Here is a 14,159-nt window from a genome sequence, read left to right on the forward strand (position 1 = left end):
GTATGAACTTGCTTATTATCATTTAAATCTGTGTTTAAAGGTCACTACTTCAGAGAAGACATTTCTAATTACCAACTCTAAAATAGCCAGGCTCTATGATATTATTCCTTTTAACTTCTTCATAGCAAACATTACTACATGAATTTATATTCTTAGTTTTTTTCTTCCCTGTTGTCATTACACTTTAAGCTCTATGAGAATAACTTTGTCTTGTTCACTGCTTTCATACCTAGAATTGGCTCCAGAATATAACAGATACTAAATTTGTTAGGTAAATGAATGAATTAAAGCACTAAATGAAAAAATACAAGAAATCATAATAAGAAAAAAACAAATTAACCTTCTTATCAAAACATATTGGCTCCAGGTTTTAAAAATATTCATATATTTAGAATATACAGTTGCCTCCACCAAAAACTCTTATATAGTGCGTAAACACATAAAGCTGCTCACAGCAGGACTGATCAAACTGACAAAAAAAATAGGTTTTTCTTTTACAGCTGATGCCAAGCCCTTTCTGTTGTCCTTTTAGGGAAAGGAAGTCATTATTAATGTTTTATAAAACAATTACGTGACATGTAAATCAGTAATTCCAGTTATAAGAAACAGTACAAAGATTTTTCTTTGCTAAATGTCAGTATCTTACAATGAAGTTGACTGCAGTACAGTATGCATTTGAATAATTATAATGAATTAAAATGTTTATAATCTATGACTATAATTTCATAGGAAAAATGGTCATATTATAAAAAAATGTAAATTTCTGCATAGAGTATGAGAATCAACTATGTTTTAAAATAAAATTTAAAAATTGCCAACACGTGCTTTTTTGATTAATTTAAACAGTGGATAATAATAATAGTAATAATAAAAAGCATAATGTTTTAATTAAAGATGCAGTTAAAAGTCTCAACCACTAGATGGAAGCGTTTCAAAGTAATATAAACTGTGCCATACAGAAAGCATCCTACAGTCAGGATATTTTCTCCTCGAAGGCAGTTTTCAAGCTTTAGCATGTATTATGTATGTATTACTTAGTTTACACTTCTTCTTTCACTGCTAAATTGTGGTCTTATTATAATCATTATTGACTTTCTTTGATGTAAGTTTTGTAAATTATATAGGTTTTTTTTTTTTTCTAATTTAGAAGGGGTCAATGTTTTTCAAATGTTAACAAAGTATGATAAAATAATCTTGTTATAATACTTAGGACTTAAAAAACAGTTTTCTAGTTTAACATTTTAAATACTGGTAGAAAGAGATGGAAATAATATCTGAATTATTTATATTACCTATTTCTAAACAAATCGATATTTCTTACCTTTTTCTTTAATGCATATGAATACCTCATTTACTGTGCTAAAATATTATCTGATACACATACATAAACACAATAGTAGTACTAAAACCTGTGAAGTCATGATTATAAAAATGAGTTCAAATATATAAATACTTTAGAACAGTATCTGTCACATGCAAAATGCTAATCACACATTATGGCATGTTAATTAAACATTTTTATAAAGTTGTCAACTGAGAAAATGTAGTTATGGTCATGTTGATAATTCTACAGTAAAGGATAAGGCTCTATCTGAAATAAGCTCTGTATCTTGCCAAGAAAGGGCACCAGATGAAATCTGAGTTGACGTATATTGTAAATAAAGTCTTAATTTCAAAATTGAGTTGAACTTTAACTTTAATACATAAAAATTAAATAATTCTATGTAATTGGCTACCACCCATATTAATATCCTCAAAGTCCAGTGGGCACCCACATCACCTGAATGACTTGTTAAGGCAGATTGGTGGGCCCCAGCCTCAGAGCTGTTAGTTTTGTAGATTTGAGGTGGGGCCCAAGACTTTGCAGGTTAAAAAAATTGCTGTCAATCTAGGAATCACACCTTGAAAAACATTGGCCTACTACAGTGCATGGATTTGAACATAATCAGTTAAACAAAGGAAAATTCAGAAAGAATGACAATAACTCCAAAACATAAGAATGTTCCATTAATTATTTGAATACTCTTTTTAAAGAAGTAGCAAATTAACTTTCAGAATGAAAAAGTTATGGCATACTTCCTTCAAGATTTGTGAACTAAAGTCCACAACACAGTGATGATTGCCCTGGACATAGGGATAGGGAGTTACAGCACATGCACAGTGCATTTGCATTTCCTGGGTTTGTAACGTCCCATGGATTTTAATATCTGGCAGATCAATTTTATTCTTTATCCCAAGTAACACTGGTCTAGGAAAATTTGCTCAGCGTTCTACTGTATTCAATTTTTTAATAAATTGAGCCAACAAAACAACTAATTTTAAAAGACTCTGAGAAGCCATAAAATGGTTGGAAAACTTCTTTGGGATCTGTTTTGTCTCTGTCTCACATTTGCTCACATTTGCTCATGATTCTTTCCAAGTCTGGACAGGTAGTCCCTTTGCAATGGGATAAGCAACACAGGACTTTCTAAAATCCTTTAATGACTCAGTTCCCACTCTACTTCTAGCTGCCTTTTCTTTATCTTCCTAGCAGTTTTGAAGTGCTTACCTAGGGCAGATTACTATAAACCTTTTCTAAATTATCTTACTTCCCAGGATCCTGCACACTTTTCTGTTTTACAAAACTTTAGGAAATTTTTGAGTTAATGGGGACACCTAGGGTACATGGTAAAATGGACACCCAAATTACCGCACAGGATGTACCAATACAGAACTATGTTAGAGTTACATGAGAATGCAGTTCAATGGACACCAATTACTAATGTTAGTACTTCTTTCTGAAAATATAACTTATCTAAGGGTGATATTCTTCAGTCTCAGGTTTTGTCATGATGTTAGAAAAATTCACAACCTAGACTGTAGCTGTGACAGTTTCAAATCTAAGACATGTAATTCCAGTGACAATAGTATAACAGTAAAATTAAAATCTAAAGAGAGCACTAACACTGTGAGTCTCAACAGAATTGGCAAAAATGAAAAATGATGCTAATGTCTGAGGTTGACATGGGAGATACTAACCTGTTTGTTTATAACTCCTGCTGGTAATACAAATTGGTAAAATAATTAAGGAGAGCAATTTGACCATATGTGTTAAAATATATAAGAAGTTCCAAAACATACTCTAGGAAAATAATTAAGAATACTCTATTTCCTATTTTCCTATAATTTACATTACATTTTAGGGAAAATAATCCATATTGTTCAAGTGTTTTACATGACTATTTTCGAATAAAGCCCCTGATGAAGATAGCATTTTATAATAATAGAATATCAGAACAAAAAGACCCTTGGAGTTCACCTAGTCCAGGAGTCAATACACTGATGTATAAACCTTGTATTTTTGTGCATGTGTATATTATCTGCGAGAAATCTATAATACCCTCCATCATACTTAAAGGTGCCAACATGCACAATTTGGCAGTTAACACAGGGGTTTTAGGAATTCTCTGAAGCCCAGTTTATTCATCACCCTCCGAAACAAATGGTCTAGTCAATTCTACGTTTAATGCAAGAGGAAACTGAGATCTAAAACAAGTAAGTTTCCCAAATGTACTGTGCTCATTATAGCACATACTACATAAACTAGCCCTAGTTCTATACATTCTAACTTCAAATTCAGTTTCCTATCTATATTTATCTCTATTTCTATATATCCATATGCTTTATAAACTATGAAACCCCTATAATGTGTTTTGATGTTTGCACTCTTACATTTGTCATTAAGGATTAGAATTCCTTGGTAGAATAAGAGGATAAGTTTGGTACTGTTATTTTATCAAATGAATCCAGAGAAAGGGACTTACCCAAGGCCATATTACTTATTTACATTGATGAAAGCCAAAAGGTAGCCTCTGATGTTTTAGACAGATGTTTTGCCATTGGTATTTCAGATATCAAAGTCTGGCTAAATAACCTGGTATACCTCCTAAAATTCAGTTTTATTATCTGTAACAATATCTAACTTTTAGGTTTGTGGAGAGGAATGAATGAGAAAATCATAACTAAAATAACAAGAACAGAAATATACTCTTACTAAAAGGTTGTTGAACACTGTAGAACAAATGTGAATACATGTAGTACGTAATTATTATTGTATTAATCTGGGTTCTACAGAGAAACCGAAACAATAACATACACATAAATATGCATACATTATATCTATCTATCTATCTATCTATCTATCTATCTATCGATTTACTACAAAGGATTGACTGCCACAATTTTGGAGACTGAGAAGTCCAAGATCTGCAGTCAGCAAGCTGGAGACCCTGGAAACACAATGGTATAGTTCAACTTTGAGTCCAAAGCCCTGAGAATCAGGAGAGCCAATGGCATATGTTCCAGTCTGTGTTTGAGTCTGAAAGCTGGAAAAGACCAATGTCTTAGCTGGAAGACAGGCAGTCAGAGAAAGGGAATTCTTTGTTACTCAGCCTTTAATTCTATTCAGATCTTTAATGGATTGCATGAGGCCCATCCACACAAGGGAGGGAATCTGCTCTACCCAGTCTATGGATTCAGATGTTAATCTCATTCAGAAACACTTCACAGACACACTCAGAAATATTGTTTGACCAAACATTTGGGCATCCTCTGGCCCAGTCAAGTTGACATATAAAGTTAACCATGACAATCATTATGTGTGAAAACAAGCAAGATAGTTATATGACTATCAAAATAAAAACATAAAGGAAAACAGGTCTTTCCTCCTCCTCCTCCTCCTACTCCTCTTCCTCCTCCCTCTTCTTCCTCCTCCTCCTCTTCTCTTTTTCCTTCTCCTCCTCCTCTTCTCCTTTTCCTTCTCCTCCTCCTCCTCCTTCTCCTCCTCCTCTTCCTCCTCCTCCTCCTCCTTCTTCTTTTTCTTCTTCTTCTTCTTCTTCTTCTTCTTCTTCTTCTTCTTCTTCTTCTTCGTCTTCTTCTTCTTCTTCTTCCAAGTCTTATTCTGTCACCCAGGCTGGAGTGCAGTGGCACCTTCTTGGCTCACTGCAAACTCCACCTCCAGGGCTCAAGCAATGCTCCTGCCTCAACCTCCCAAATAGCTAGGACTACAGGCTGGGACTACATGGACAATTTTTGTGTTTTTTAAAGATGGAGTTTTCATCATGTTGCCTAGGCTGGCCTCAAACTCTTGAGCTCAAGTGTTCCTCCCACCTCAGTCTCCCAAAGTGCTGTGATTACAGGCATGAGCCACTGTTCCCAGGCAGGAAGACAGTTTTTGAGTAGGAGCTGTTGGGTTTTAACTCCACCAGAGGTCTCACATCTTTCTAATACTTTGCTACCATAAGTAAAGCTTCTCTAATAGCCACTGCCATTTCCTAAATACTCACTGAAATGATCATGTCATAAACGATGATTGTCTGCAGGCTTTCCAGAAAAAGAAAATGTCTGGGAGTCATTATAATTTGAACAAGTGGCAAAGAATCTTGTGGATTGACTTCTAATTGTCATGTAATGCTAGGTTTCCCTTGGATAAGTAATTCTCTATCTTTAATACAAGAAATCTTAACCTCCTTTAAGAATTCATTGCAGGTCTCATATTTTCTTCGGGACCCTGGGCAGATGGCCATAGCATTCATGATCCTACCCACTAAAAGAATATATGTGTCATTATTCTTTCTCCTTACAAAATTCTTACTTTCTCTGCTAGCTGTGGTGAAATCAGAGGACACATACACAGCAACTAATTGCTTGCACAATTCCCCATTGTATAGTTAAGTTCATTGGAAAACACATTATACTGGAATCCTGCAGATGGTTGGACACATGGTATCTAAAATGTTATTTATACTTTGTAACTAGTCACTATGACTACAAGATTACCCATGCCTTAATAATTGAAAATGTGTATTCTGTATCAAAGTCCATGATCATTTTCACACTGCATGCATTGCAGTAAGAAATTTACAGTCACTTCATTTCCTGCTTGTCAACAACAAATATATATGTATAAACATCATTGTGTGAGATTAATAGTGACAGGGTGATAATAATCAATGATAAAATGAATCAACTTTTTTTTTCTCATAGTGTATCTTAGTGGTTTAGATTCTAAACCACTTCTAAATTCTAAACTTTAGAATATGAATTTTAAAGTCAGTAAAGCTGATGAAAAAATGGCAACTCATTTTACATGCCAGCTCTGATCATTTGGTAATGGCTGTCTGCTGTGCTGTCTTGAGAAGAAAGGTACATTCAGGTAGGACAACTGAGAGCACCACAGTGGATTAGTGATGTTTGCCCTGGACATATGGATAGGGAGTTACAGCACATGCACAGTGTATTTGCATTTCCTGGGTTTGTAGTTATGAGTTTCAGGTTTTAAGAGTCGCAGATTCCTGGCATCATTATTTGTTAGCTAAATAGCTAAGTGACTTTAGGTAAGTTATTTAATCTCTCAGAGTCTCAGCTGCACTCAGCTCCAGTTCCATCAACTGCAAATTGAGGAAACTAATATTATCTCTCTTTATCTCTCTCTCTCAATGGTTATGATTTAAAATGCATGTAAAGTGGTACCTAGCATAAAGCTGAGTATCTAAAAATGTTAGATGATACTATTGCTACTGCTACTAATTATATTAACAAATAACATTTCTTCAGGTTCATCATGCACTGAAGAAGTAACTGGTCAGCAGAGACATTAAGAACACATAGCAATCCCTTATCCATCCTCCCAATCTTGCAAAAGTCATTCCTTTCAAATAAGTCCAAAGCAAAATGCCTAAAACTTAAGCTTTTCAGGAGTCCGCTGTGGCACGGTGAACAGTATGACAGCCTTTGGAACATTATAGGTAGGGGGAACCTAGGCTCTACTATTTAACTCAGTACCACACAGCTGGGCTGCAAATATCAAGTCAGTGCAAAAGTAATTGTAGTTTTTGCCATTACTTCTAATGACAAAAACCACAATTACTTTTGCACCAACCTAATACTTTTCCCATTTCTCACTAATGTGTCATAAAATTTATGCAAACAAAGGCAATTTATACATTCCAAAGTACAAAACATGTGAAGGAATATAGACATTACAGAAAATTCAGAAAATAATACACACCATTTACTCATCACCTGAGACTATCAATGTCAACAACTTGTCAGATTTGTTTCGCATGATATTATCACTTATTTAAAGCAGAGGATGGATAAGGGATCGCTATGTGTTCTTAAATAAGTAATGCCTTATGTTGGAATCTCTTAGCTTCAAAGGTGAATAATTTATGCTTTTAAGAAGTTCCAGGAGCTATTTTTTTTAAATCTAGAATTAAGAACAGATTTGAAAGTTGATGATTGTAGTGTTTGCTGAAATTGTGGGGCCATTCAAGAAGATTGGGAATAGTCAAACGACTTCAGAACTAGCTTGTAATTCTCATGGCAAAAAAAGCCACTCAGTCTCTGAGCTGTCGATCTAAACCCTAGATGGGTAACAATTTTGTTGGGCTCAGCTATATGGAAGGAGGCGTCTAAGAGCAAATTCAGTCTTGGAATCCAACAAAATCAGCTTCTGAGAGAGAGAGAGAGAAAGAGAGAGAGAGACCGAGAGAGAGAGAGGAGAGAGAGAGATCTTCATTACAGTATTTTCCACAGTAGTATGACTAGCTTTCTTTTTAGCAGGGCAGCTTGTCTCCAATTCCTCTAACGCAAAATGAAATTTATATGACTCCTTTAACACTTTGGGATATAAATCATTTAGAAAGGACTAGAACATTCCTCTTGCTCACAGCTGCTTTTCTCTGATTTTTACTAAATGAAGCCGCATATTGCAGCCGCCCTGTTCTTCTACCTGTTTTTTTCTCCACTTGCAGATAGCAGAAAGATGTTTAAGTCTATGCATGTCATTATGATGAGTTATTTCAGCTAGGAAATCACTATTGGGGAAAAAAAAAACCTGTGACTTTTGGTACCAAAAATAAGCACTTATGACTTAAAATTTTCGAAGAGAAGCCAAAGTCGTGCCACAAGACTTGGGGTAAGCACATCAGATTGCTAGGTTGAATGTGTAACCTCATTATGCAGTGTTCCTTCTGATGAAACATCTGACTTGGATGCTTTCCCTCTCACCAGAAAACTTCTTTGACTTTTCTTCTTCAGAATAAAAGAAGCTCTGTAACTCTAAGTCTATCTCTTTCCCAACAATCACACTTTAAGTCAATGTGTTAGAGCAGTGGCTTCATTCCTATGACTTCTGGGATCACCATTTCTCAAAGAAGCCTCCCTGGATCCTATTGTTCCTTTGGGGATGGATGAGGGAGTAGGTGGAGGAACAGAAGTTTTCTGTGATCAAAGGAATGAGAAAGTATAATAAAAATAAGTCCTTTCCTAGAGAGTCAAAATACACATTAAAAACAGTGAGAATATGGAATGGAAGTTTGTTTAAACAAGTTTCACAAACTTGTTTGTTCTTAGGATTTTTTTTTTTTTTCAGAGAACCCTTAGTAATATCACATGAGGCATTTCAAAAACACAGTTTGGCAAATACTGGTATCAATCTTTTTTTCTTCAACTCTTAAATATGTTGCTCACTCTATCTTTCTATTTGTATTTATTTTGAGTGTTTAAAACCATTCATTTCATAATCTCTAACCTATAATAAGTAAGCTGTCTAGTTCTCCCCAAAGAAGAAGTAGGAAATTACGTTCTATAGTTTATGTTTACAAAATGCACTCTTTGAGTTCATTATCACTAAATTATTTAATTTGATTCTAATTAAGTTTCTGGTGGACCATGTGGAAAACTTAGAGAGAAATTTTATTCTCTAACCTGATGAATGATAGTCATACTGGCATGATACTTCAACCAAACTAAACAAAAAACATTGCATATATTCTCAGGAGGTATTTTCCTTCTCATAGACTGAATATACCCATTGCATAAGTGAAATACAGTCCTTGGACTGATTTCTACAGTCCAAGGACAGACCTTGGACAAGTACAGACCTTGGACAAGTTGTCTACACAAACTAGGAAAAGATCTGAAATAGCATCAATCAGAAGAACGTTTAAGAGATCGGGTTGCCGGGCGCGGTGGCTCAAGCCTGTAATCCCAGCACTTTGGGAGGCCGAGACGGGCGGATCACGAGGTCAGGAGATCGAGACCATCCTGGCTAACACGGTGAAACCCCGTCTCTACTAAAAAATACAAAAACTAGCCGGGCGAGGTGGCGGGCGCCTGTGGTCCCAGCTACTCGGGAGGCTGAGGCAGGAGAATGGCGTAAACCTGGGAGGCGGAGCTTGCAGTGAGCTGAGATCCGGCACTGCACTCCAGCCCGGGCAACAGAGCGAGACTCCGCCTCAAAAAAAAAAAGAGATCGGTTAAGGAGTCTGAAAACCTGGTATTAATGTTATATACCTTTACATTTACTAATTGTGTGATGTTGGACAAATTATTCAATTCTTTTTTTTTTTTTTTTGTTTGAGACGGAGTCTCGCTCTGTCACCCAGGCTGGAGTGCAGTGACTCAATCTCAGCTCACTGCAAGCTCCGCCTCCCAGTTTCACGCCATTCTCCTGCCTCAGCATCCCGTGTAGCTGGGACTACAGGCGCCCGCCACCATGCCCCGCTAATTTTTTTGCATTTTCAGTAAAGACAGGATTGCACCGTGTTAGCCAGGATGGTCTCAATCCCCTGACCTTGTGATCCGCCCGCCTTGGCCTCCCAAAGTACTGGGATTGTAGGCGTGAGCCACCGCGCCTGGCCAAATTATTCACTTCTTATGGTATTCTGAATGATGTGAAGATTAAGTGAGATAATGAATATAAAAGTCTTTAGCACATGCCTGATAATAAAGCACATTAAAATGGTAGCTACAATTTTATTCTACTAATGAGGACATAAATTGAGAAGGAAGCTAAAATGTCCGCTGAAACTGATACCACTAATGCCTGGAATGCTGGTGTTGGTCTGAAATGTATACTGAGTATTAAAATTCCTCTTTTTGTTTTCTTTTTATTTGTTTTCCCTCATAGGCCTTTTTGGAATTTCTTAGGTCATCTGAAATAGTCCTTTGTGACGATACATTAATGTTAATTGTGTAAATAATCTATGAATTGCTATTAAGAAACCTTTGTTTTTATTGAGCTAAACAGTCTTAATAAATCAACAGCAATGGAACAGGGTGTTAAAATAAACCCAAAGCTATCAGTTATCAGATATCAGACATCTAAGAGTGGTGGAAAAGAATCTGTCTGATAGAACATGCAAACTTCAGGTGTCTGAGGATGATAACCAGTTAGATGTCTCTGAAATAGCTTACCCACATTGAGGGTGAAATTTGGGCATCTTACATCCTATGAGTCTCAACTCCCCCACTCCTCCCTAAGGGAAAGAGCTGGAGGTGCTTCTTTGTTTGCTTCTAAAGAAGATACTATCAGTAGAACCATGAAGAGACCTTGAAATGGACCCCCTAAGTTTAATGGGACACAGCAAACTGGTGTCTGAATCCTATCTATAAAATCCAAAGACAAGAGATGGATTATTGAGTGTAGATGAGTGGAAGAGGAGAAATGTCATTGAATCACATTTCAATCTAAGAGTCTGTTGGGGCCAAGGATTGGCAAGTGATTTCTCTGGTCCTGATATGGACAATGAGGGAGTGAGAGCCAGTATGGGGTGGTGTGTCGAGAGGAAGTGGTTAAATCTTGTTCAAGAACAGTCTCCTAGAAAAATGAGAAACATCAGCAGAGAAGAGCTGGCAGTGGACTTTTGGATTCTAATGTGGCTGCTACAGGAGGAAATGATGAGCAGATATGAAAATCTGTGTGCCCAGTCAATGGAGCTGGGGGAGGTTGCTGCTTCCAAACAGAAAAGGATTAGTTTCCAAAGAACCAACCAAACCCTCCAGGAGAGGAAGAATCGCGATAAACACCTGCCAGACTTAGAGTCTGAGGAAAAGAAAAGCAAACCAGATATTCTTCCCCCAAGCTCCACCCAGATCCTTTAGGCTGTTACTTTAAAATCAATATCACCTGGATATAAACTTTCTAACTTCTAAAGGGAGGGTATGTTTTGTAACTTAAAGGAACATTGGATTTTGCACTGTTGTTGAATGTGCATAACATTGCAGTTATACAAGATGAGAAAGCTCCAGACATCTGCTGTATAGCATAGCGTCTATCGTTAACAATAAGGGATTGTTAAAAATCGTTTAAGGGAGTAGATTTCATGTTAAGTGTTCATAACACACATATACACACCTAATCAAAACAAACAAACAAACAAAACATAAAGGCATACCGAAAACTTTTGGAGGCAATGTATACGTTTATATTGATTGTAACATAGGTGCATACATATGTGCAAACTCACCAATTGCACACATTAATTATGTGCAAGTTTGTACACAAATAGACTCAAAGAAGCTGAAAAAATAAACTAACATTGGTAATTCTTATAACTCACCAACAGAGTCATAAAACTGCATACATTTTCATCCAGAGGCAAGGAGATACCTTCTGCCATTGAGTCTCTGTGAGTTTCACCTCCCCAAATCCTCCCTAAAGGAAAGAAGTGAAGAGGCTTCCCCATTGGTGCCTAGAGAAAAGAACTTTAACAGAATGATAAAGAGACCTTGACAGAGGTGCCCTGAGATTGAGGGAACATAACAGACTGGTGTCTGATTTTATCTTAAAAATCCAGAAGAAAAGAGACGAGTAGTTGAGGGCAGACAAGTGGAAGAAGACTTACATGCTTGCATAATACTTCAATCTTGAATCTCAAAGAATAGAAGACTGAATACAATTAGTTTATTAATAACACTCATATTCATTTAATTGAACCTGTCCCAGGAACTATGGTATGCACTTTGTCCACAGTCAATGCTCCTTACAACCATGTGAGATAAAGGTTAGCTGATTTTCAGATGAGGCTATTTATGCGCTAAGTCATTCAACTGCTATAAACAACAAACTGAAATCCAGCCCCAAACCTATGAAACTCTTAACCACAATTTTTTCCAATATATTACAAATCCAAGTCCAACTTACTTCTAAGTAGAACATATAGCTCTAGAGAGAATATCATTATTGTCACATGCAAACCTTTTGATCAGAATATTATGAGACTGTGTAATGATATCCTTTTCTCTCTAGAATAAAGATGGTTTACATTTTCTAATGTATCTAATAAAACCACTCCAAAATGTATTTGGTAAAATAGCTCAGTTTCCAGCTCTCCAAAAGATGCTGAATAACAGAGTAATTTTATTTGAATACTTAGAATTGGATTAGACAGAAAATATCCTTGAGACGATCTTCCTAAAAGGTAGATACAATTTACCAGTTTGATTATACATTATTTTATCCATCAATTTGCAATTATAGCAGTAGGAAGTAAAGTCACTGGGAAAGAGGAGGTACACAGCTGAGGAGTCAGGTAATCTAAGACTTATCAGAGGCTTTTGACAAATTATAATTTCAATCAGGTTTCCTTCATCCTATTAAAAAAATTAATAAATCCAGACTTTGGTAAAAAGAGATGATTCAAAAGAATTATATGAGAGTGGTGAATGGACATCAAAATGAGGGAGGGAAACTTTCTGATCAGAAGATCAGCAAATGTCTCCAAAGTTAGGCCAAAACAATTTGTCTTTTGTAAGGAAGAGAAAACAAAGCAGTAGAGGTGTGGGGGAAGTGTGATGAGCAAGAAGGGTGGCTACAGAGAGTAGATCAGAGAATATTTTACCCTGAGGTCAGCCCATTCCATGAAGGGGCCACTAAGGAGAGACTGTGGACTGGCTCAGGCTAAGGGTGGGTTTGCAAAAGAATAGAAGATTAAACAAAGATTGGTCAACAACTATTTTGTTACATTGATCAGTGAGGAAAGCAGTTCAACTAATCACCTTGGAAGGAAAGAATGGGAATTTTGTCTGTGTGAGTGTGAAGGGCTCTCTGTCTAGCATCATAAACAAGTGGGTGCCATGAGTCTTACCTATGTCCTATAGGGAAAGGTGTTTTTTTGTTTTTTTGTTTGTTTGTTTTTTACAGTAGGCTAGGTCATTTCCCAGAACATAAAAGGGTGGGACTATTCTTGATCCTGTGTGTTTTTTATTTATTTTTTATTTAATTAATTAATTTATTTTTTTTTTATTTTTGTAAGAGCACAGGGCTCAGGTAATACTCAACTTTGCACCTCAAAGATCTATATGTTGGTAAGTGCCAATCTACATTATATAGTGAAAAGCAACTTCATTTTAGAAAAGAAGCACAACTGATTTCAAAAAAAAAAAATAATCAAGCTATCAGTTTTCTTTGATGCTACAATTCAGCAGTCTTAATGTGGGGCCTCACTCACATTAATTGGTTTACTCATCTCTTCTGAATACTAATAGATGCTATACTAATAATAGTCACCATTTATTGATTTCTTATGCAAAGCACTGTTCAAAGCATCACATCTTTTATCTTCTTTAATCTCCATAGCCTCACTAAATTTCAGTTACTGTGACTAGAATGATTTTCAAACATAGAAAATTACACCTAGAGAGGCCCAAGTTCCCACAGCCAGTTTTGTAACCCAGGGACATTAGAGTCCAAAATCCAGTCCCTAACTATTACAGCATACTGTTTCCCATGACCTGCAGACAGAGTGGGAGGGCTTTGTCTCTTTGGTCCCATATCCTAGAAAAGCACTTTTTAAAGTATAATTCTAATGTGTGTATCTTTGTTGACTTGGGCTGCTGTAACAAAATACCATGCAATGGGTGGCTTAAACCATAGATATTACTCACAGTTTTAGAGTCTGGGAGGTCCAAGATCAGAGTGCTGGTCAATTCAGTGGTTTCTGGTGAGAATTCTCTTACTGGCTTTTAGATGACCTTCTTCTTGCTGTATTCTTACATGACAGAAGGAGGGAGTGAGGGGTGGGGAGAGAAAGAGGGAGAGGACAAGCACAAGCTCTAGGTGTCTCTTCTTATAAGAACACTAATCCTAGAGGATCAGGGCCCCACTCTTAAAATCTCATTTAACCTTAATTACCTCCTTGGATACCCTGTTTCTAAATGTAGTCACATTGAGGGTTGGGCTTTCAAAATATGAATTTAGGAAGGATTAAATTTCTATCCATAACAGGGTATGAATTGTGGGAATTAAAAGATAAAGAACTATTCATTTATTTTTTCTTAGAGTAATTGAAAAGGCAGTAACTTTATAGTAACTTTTACAGTAACTTGAGTGT

Source organism: Trachypithecus francoisi, unplaced genomic scaffold (assembly GCF_009764315.1).
Source record: "Trachypithecus francoisi isolate TF-2019V2 unplaced genomic scaffold, Tfra_2.0 Lachesis_group0, whole genome shotgun sequence".
Classification (NCBI taxonomy): Eukaryota; Metazoa; Chordata; class Mammalia; order Primates; family Cercopithecidae; genus Trachypithecus; species Trachypithecus francoisi.